General features: G+C 50.0%; 1 pseudogene across 1 annotated transcript; it reads right to left on the minus strand.

The window, feature by feature from the left end:
- Positions 1-365: 365 nt before the first annotated feature.
- LOC311596313 (small ribosomal subunit protein eS10-like) lies at positions 366-899 on the minus strand (annotated as a pseudogene). Its single transcript has one exon. The product of its transcript is annotated as a small ribosomal subunit protein eS10-like (transcript).
- Positions 900-6,097: the final 5,198 nt, after the last annotated feature.

Raw genomic sequence — 6,097 nt, forward strand, 5'->3', positions numbered from 1 at the left:
CTTCAAACTATTCCTTCAGCCGCTTGAGTGTTGGATCACAGGAATGTATCACCAAGCATTTTTATTTTATATTTTTATTATGTATCTTATTATTTTTAAATTTTATTTTATTTATTTATCTATACTTTATTTTATTACTTATTGCTATTTATTTTTTATTTTTATTTTTATTTTTATTTTTATTGGAGGGAGGCAGTTTTCACAGCTGTCTCCTGGCACCTTGAGAGTGACTCCTAAAAGAAGCCAGGCTTCATCCGGGAGCTGGTCAGAAAAGTGGAGTACCTAGCACATCAGCTTTACTGAAGTCAGAATCTGCATTTAATCAGGTCCCAGGGCAATTCTTTTTTCTTTTCTTTTCTTTTTTTCCTTTAAAGTTTATTCAACACAACACATTCTCCAACCTCACTGTGGTGGCTGACCACGCCCACAACCAAAGCCGTCTCTAAACTGGAATTCAGTCGCTGAGCCAGCCCCAGCCTCGGCTTTCTTGTCAGCACCAGGAGTCACAGCGCTCCTTCTGTAGGTGTCTCTGTCTGCCTCCCCTCTTGCGAATCTTGCAGGTGGCTCACCATCTGAACCTTAGGGCCAAGGCCTGCCAGTCTCAGGACAGCTGTGGTGCAGTGTGATGGGCACAATCCCCGGAGGTAGGTGGAGGTAATCTCGGAGATACTGGATGCCCCCGTTGGTGAGGTACCAATAGAAATGTCTCCAGGCAAACTGCACCTTCATGTAGCCTCGAGACCTGAGAGCCTGCATGGACTTCATTATGTGAGGTTGGGCACACTCTTGTCTGCCGGCTCGGGGTGTTTGGGCACATGAACATCTTTCTTGGCAATCATCACTCCTTCCTTAAAAAGGAGTTCATAGATAGCAATTTGGGTCGTCTTAGACGTCAACATCGCAGGGGCTGCAAGGTCCGAGGCGGAGGCTGGAAAGGACCCGGGCAATTCTTTTTTTTTTTTTTTTTTTGGTTTTTCGAGACAGGGTCTTACGCACAACAAAGCTCTGAAAAAACACCAGCCTAAAAGTGAGCCAGTGGTCCTCTGCAAGAAAGCCCTGAGTGTGAATAACAGGTCTTCATGGTGCTGGTGGACCTGCCTGGAAAAGAAGTCCACCCCAGAAGGAAGCCACGAAAGAAAAACAAGGAGAATGAGCGAATAAAAGGAACTCTCGACGCCTACACACTTTACTTTTCCACCTCACATTAGCGTCTCACACAGAAGGCCTCTGTGGAGTAGTGATGGTAGAATCAATACTCCTTGTGCTACGGTGAGAGCGGGCCAAGACGATTTCACTTGAATAATTTATCAGCCCCCAGCATTAGAACTTGAAAACTTGCCAACCACTACTGAATTCTCTGGGATGTTGAAATCCTTCCTGCCCCTTCTTGGCTTCATCAGGGGAGCTCTTAAATACTCCTTTTGCCCAAAGTGGCTGTGAACTCTCCTACTCGGAATCCTTAAGGATATGTTTTTGCTGAGATTTTGTATCTGCCTGTATCCACATGGTTCAAACGTCTATCATAGGTGGAAGCACATGCCTTTAATCCTAGCACTCAGGAGGCAGATCTTAGTTCAAGGCCAGGAAGTTCCAGGACAGACATGGCTACACAGAAGAAAACCATATCTTGAATATATATATTTGCAGTGAATTAATTCCCTTATGCTCTCTCTTGGTTAATCCTATAAACTCCTCCCTCCTCACACAGACCACCGATCTGATTTCCACCTGCTATGGATCAGCTTTCTTTCCTTTGATAGCTTCCCTCCTTCCTTCCCATTTTCATTCAGATTCTAGAATCTCCAATGTATTGTAGCATACAGCAGAATGTGCTCGTGCATGGTCTGGCTTCTTTCACCCGGCATGTTTTTGAGATGTGCTCATGTTACTGTGTGCTTCAGCCCACTGTGTCTGGGGCCACCTCCAGGCAGGTGGTCCTGGATGCTACAAGAAGCAGGACAAGCAAGTCACAGGGAGCAAGCCAGTGAGCAGAACTCCTCCATGGCCTCTGCCCAGCTCCTGCCTTAAGGCCGTGCCCTGATCTCCCCTCATGATGGACAACAACTGTGTTTGGTCAAGGTGTTCATCTCAGCAACAGAAGCCTGGCTAAACAGTTGGGTTTAGTGCTGTGGCCCTAGAACCCTAAGGGCACTGTGTAGAGTTTATCCCCTCAAGCACAGAGCTTCCGTCTCTGCGGTTAACTCCAACTACTTGTTTCACCTGCAGGCTTTCACCAAGGCATGCCCACAATGGAGAGGCCTCTTTCTATCTTAGTCTGTGCTAGGCTTGTGGTGGGACAGAGATGGACGGGTGTTTCTGCCACTCTTCCGGTCTGGCCTTGATGTCTCATAAGGTCTCCTGATGTCACCTTCTTCTCAGGAGTCTCGCACAGACGAGACCCTTAGAGAAGAGCTAGCATGATGGTGAGGATGCTCCCCACACCCCCTTGTGTTTGAAGCTTCCAGTTCAAATCACTGCTTTGGTCATGTGGAGTGATGTGTTAAAATCATAACTCTTTTATTCTTTTCATGTCTTCTGGGCAGCCATATCTTCCTCTACCACTGCTGACCCTTGAAGGAGACTCCTCTTCCCCCAGAGGAGCTTAGCATTCTGCAATTATCCACCTCATCGTCTCATGGCCTCACTCTTGAGATAGGTCAAAAATTATATTTCTTAGAGTTTAAAAAAATATTCACTTTATTATACAATTGTGTGTGTGTGTGTGTGTGTGTGTGTGTGAGAGAGAGAGAGAGAGAGAGAGAGAGAGAGAGAGAGAGAGAGAGAGAGAGAGAGAGAGAGAGTGTGTGTGTGTTCAGGTGCTTGAAGTGGCCAAAAGGGGGCATCCAGATCCCTTTAGAAATGGAGCTGCAGGCAGTTGTGAGCCTCCTGGTGTTGGTTCTGGGAAACCCAACTCTGGTCCTCTGCAAGAGCAATATGTTCTCTTAACCAGTGAGCCAGCTCTCAGGCGCTGAAGTGCTAGGCCTTTGTTGTCAGGGTAGAAACTATGCTCTCTTGCTGAGCAAAGTAGATCACCTGGCACATTGATTTTAACAAGCACCTGCTGAAGGCCTTGCTTGGCAACTCCATGCACATGGGGAAGATGTGCCACAGCCTTTGCTCTCCGCTCCCTGTGCACAGAGGGGATCAGAGGAGGAGCCATCAGAGCGGTCTGCCATCAGCACCTTTGACAGTCAGGCACTGTGTGTGTCTGGGGCAGCCATGGAGACTTTGCTTGCAAAGCAGAGCTGGTGCTGGTATGGTATGAAGGAACAGGGCTGTCTGGGTTGATGAAGGAGGTAAGCATGCAGGCAGAGAGAATGCCTAGCTTCCAGTCAGTGATATGAGGGACGGTCCTCAGGGGATCCTGGCTGTGAACCTCAGTTTCTGCTTGGTGTTGGGGTTTTCTGACAGTGAACCTCAGAGGCCCCATCAGGAAGCAGAAACAGGATTATAGGAAGGGTCCCAGCAGAGAATAACCCTAAGGACACATCCCCAGTTAACCACTTGCTCCTGCTAGGCCTCATCTCCTACTGTGTGCACTTAATAATGCCGGCATATTATTACGAATCCATCAGGTATTGATCTCTTGATTAAGTCAGAGCTTCTACAGACAAACTGTCTCCAGAAACATCTTCATGGGCACAGCAGAGATGTTGCTAATCTCCCAGGAGCGTCTGAACTCAATCAAGCTATCATAATTAATTGTCACAGCTATCTAAACTTTCTACCAGACCATTTTCCCTACAAACACAAGCTTAGGCAAGTAGGCCTCCCCGTCCTTGTCACAGCTGTGCTGCATACTCAGGGTATGCTGTCCTGGGTCTTGCTTGCTTCTCAAGGGAGGTGATGGGTGAGTCATCTTACATTCTAAACCCTCACTCCTCATCCGCATTTAGCATCCCTGCTTAGGAGGAGCTCGTGAAGAGATTGGGTGGATTTAATTGGACTGTGTTCCTGTGCCCCCCACCGCTGAGCTGTAACAGTGGCTGAGCAACTCTGTGGCTAATGTCCCCCAGGTCTGAACACCCGCCTGCCAAAAAGTTAGGTGTCTGTGAGGGCCACATATAGATTCTCTGGCTATTGCATTTTTAATAGGATAGCGGAGCAGTTTCCTCCTCCCGGATTCTTCAAGTCTGGACGGCTCTAAATGTTAGCTCTTCATGAGCTAAATTATTCATTCATTCTCCTCACCCAGTGACATTTTGATTGCGGCTTTCACTCTTCAAATTTTCAATGATCTCAGATTCTACTCGTGCCTGCCTCGGACATAGTAAAAAACTGCAACGGGAGGATAAGGAACTGCTGGCTCTGCAGCACGGGCTTCTGCTGCGATTTTACGGAGCAATAGCTTCCTGTTGAGCTAAGGAACAAGGGAGGCATCTGTTTTCAAATGTGACATTCTTTCCCCCTGGGGAGGCTTTCAAATGTGTTTTGGTTCTGCCTCCTTGCCTCGCACAGCAGAACAATTTCATGTTTTTTTTTCCCCAGAACGATTTGGGGTACGTGGGATAAAAAGATGCCTTGAAATTCAGATCTCTACAGTTTTCTATCAGTGAAATGTGGGAACATCGAGGCTGGCAGATAAAAATAGGACAGTCTGTATGTGCACAGTTCATGGTTCAGCAGTGACCCCACCGTGCAGATAAGTAAGACAGCAGACACTGGCGGCCATGTTTATAGTTTTGGTTGCAGAGCTGAGGGACGGGTGAAATCTGGAACATTCGAGTGGGACCGCATCAGGATGACCTTGCGGAGAAGAGGTCATGAGTATGTGACAGCTGACAGGGCAAGACTTTCCCATAGGAAACAGTGCTGTGGGGTCAGCTGGACCTTCCTATTTCATTTGCCCGATTTTAACCATATACTCACGTTCTTTAGCTTTCCCATATTTCCTCTTTCTTAGGAGGCAGGAGCTAAGCCACCGCGAAGGAATGAACTCTGTGGGGTGATGGGCCTGCGCTGCTGTCTCCTTCTGTGTTTAAACTCCCAGTGCATTTCTGCGGCACTCCCTTTTCTTCCATGATGTCACTTCATGTTTCTTCCCACAGCCCTTCTGAAGTCATCTCCCTTCCTTCCCTCAGCATCCCCCTAGCCCCCCCACCCCACCCCACCCCACCCCCGACTCCACCCCACCCCAGCCCCCCATCCTACCCGCCCACCCCACCCCCAGCCCCCTATCCCACCCCCTCCACCCCACCCCCAGCCCCCCATCCCACCCACCCACCCCCTCCAAACCCAGCCCCCCTATCCTGCCCCCACTCCACCCCACCCCCAGCCCCCCTATCCCACCCCCCCTCCACCCCACCCCCAGCCCCCCTATCCCACCCCCCCTCCACCCCACCCCCAGCCCCCCTATCCCACCCACCCACCCCCTCCACCCCACCCCCAGCCCCCCTATCCAACCCCCTCCACCCCATCCCCAGCCCCCCACCCCACCCCCCCTCCACCCCACCCCCAGCCCCCCTATCCAACCCCCTCCACCCCATCCCCAGCCCCCCATCCTACCCGCCCACCCCACCCCCAGCCCCCCTATCCCACCCCCCCTCCACCCCACCCCCAGCCCCCTTTATCCATTAATCTGCAGTGAGCTATTAGGAAGGTCAGGCAGAAGAAAGATGGTGGGGTCTGGAAATAACAATTAGCAAGCAAATGCACGCGGCTCTGTTTGTACTTTCATCTGCAATGCACGCCTGATGAATGTCTGTTGAATCCCCTAGTGTATTAGTTGCTTTTCTTGCCACTATGACAACATACCTGGCCAATGGTTTTGGAGGTTCCCATCCATAGTCCTTGCTTCTCTTGGTTCTCTTGATTCTGGCCTCACCCGCCCCCCTTTCCCTCCCCCCCCCCCCCGCCCCCAGCTCCGCCCTGCAGTGAGACAGACTATCATGGCAGTGGAGTGGGGAGGAAGAGGCTATTCTCTTAGTGGTAGACAGGAGCAGAAAGAAACAGTAACCAGGAAGCAGTACAGGCAGGGGTCAGGGCAAGGTATCAAGGTATAATTCAGGTATAATTCAGCGATGTGCCCCAGTGACCCACTCCCTTTACCCACACCTCATCTCCACAGGCCACCACCTTTCAGCAGTCTATTCAAATT

The sequence above is a fragment of the Acomys minous genome, assembly GCF_964271855.1.
Source record: "Acomys minous genome assembly, chromosome: 4".
Taxonomy (NCBI): domain Eukaryota; kingdom Metazoa; phylum Chordata; class Mammalia; order Rodentia; family Muridae; genus Acomys; species Acomys minous.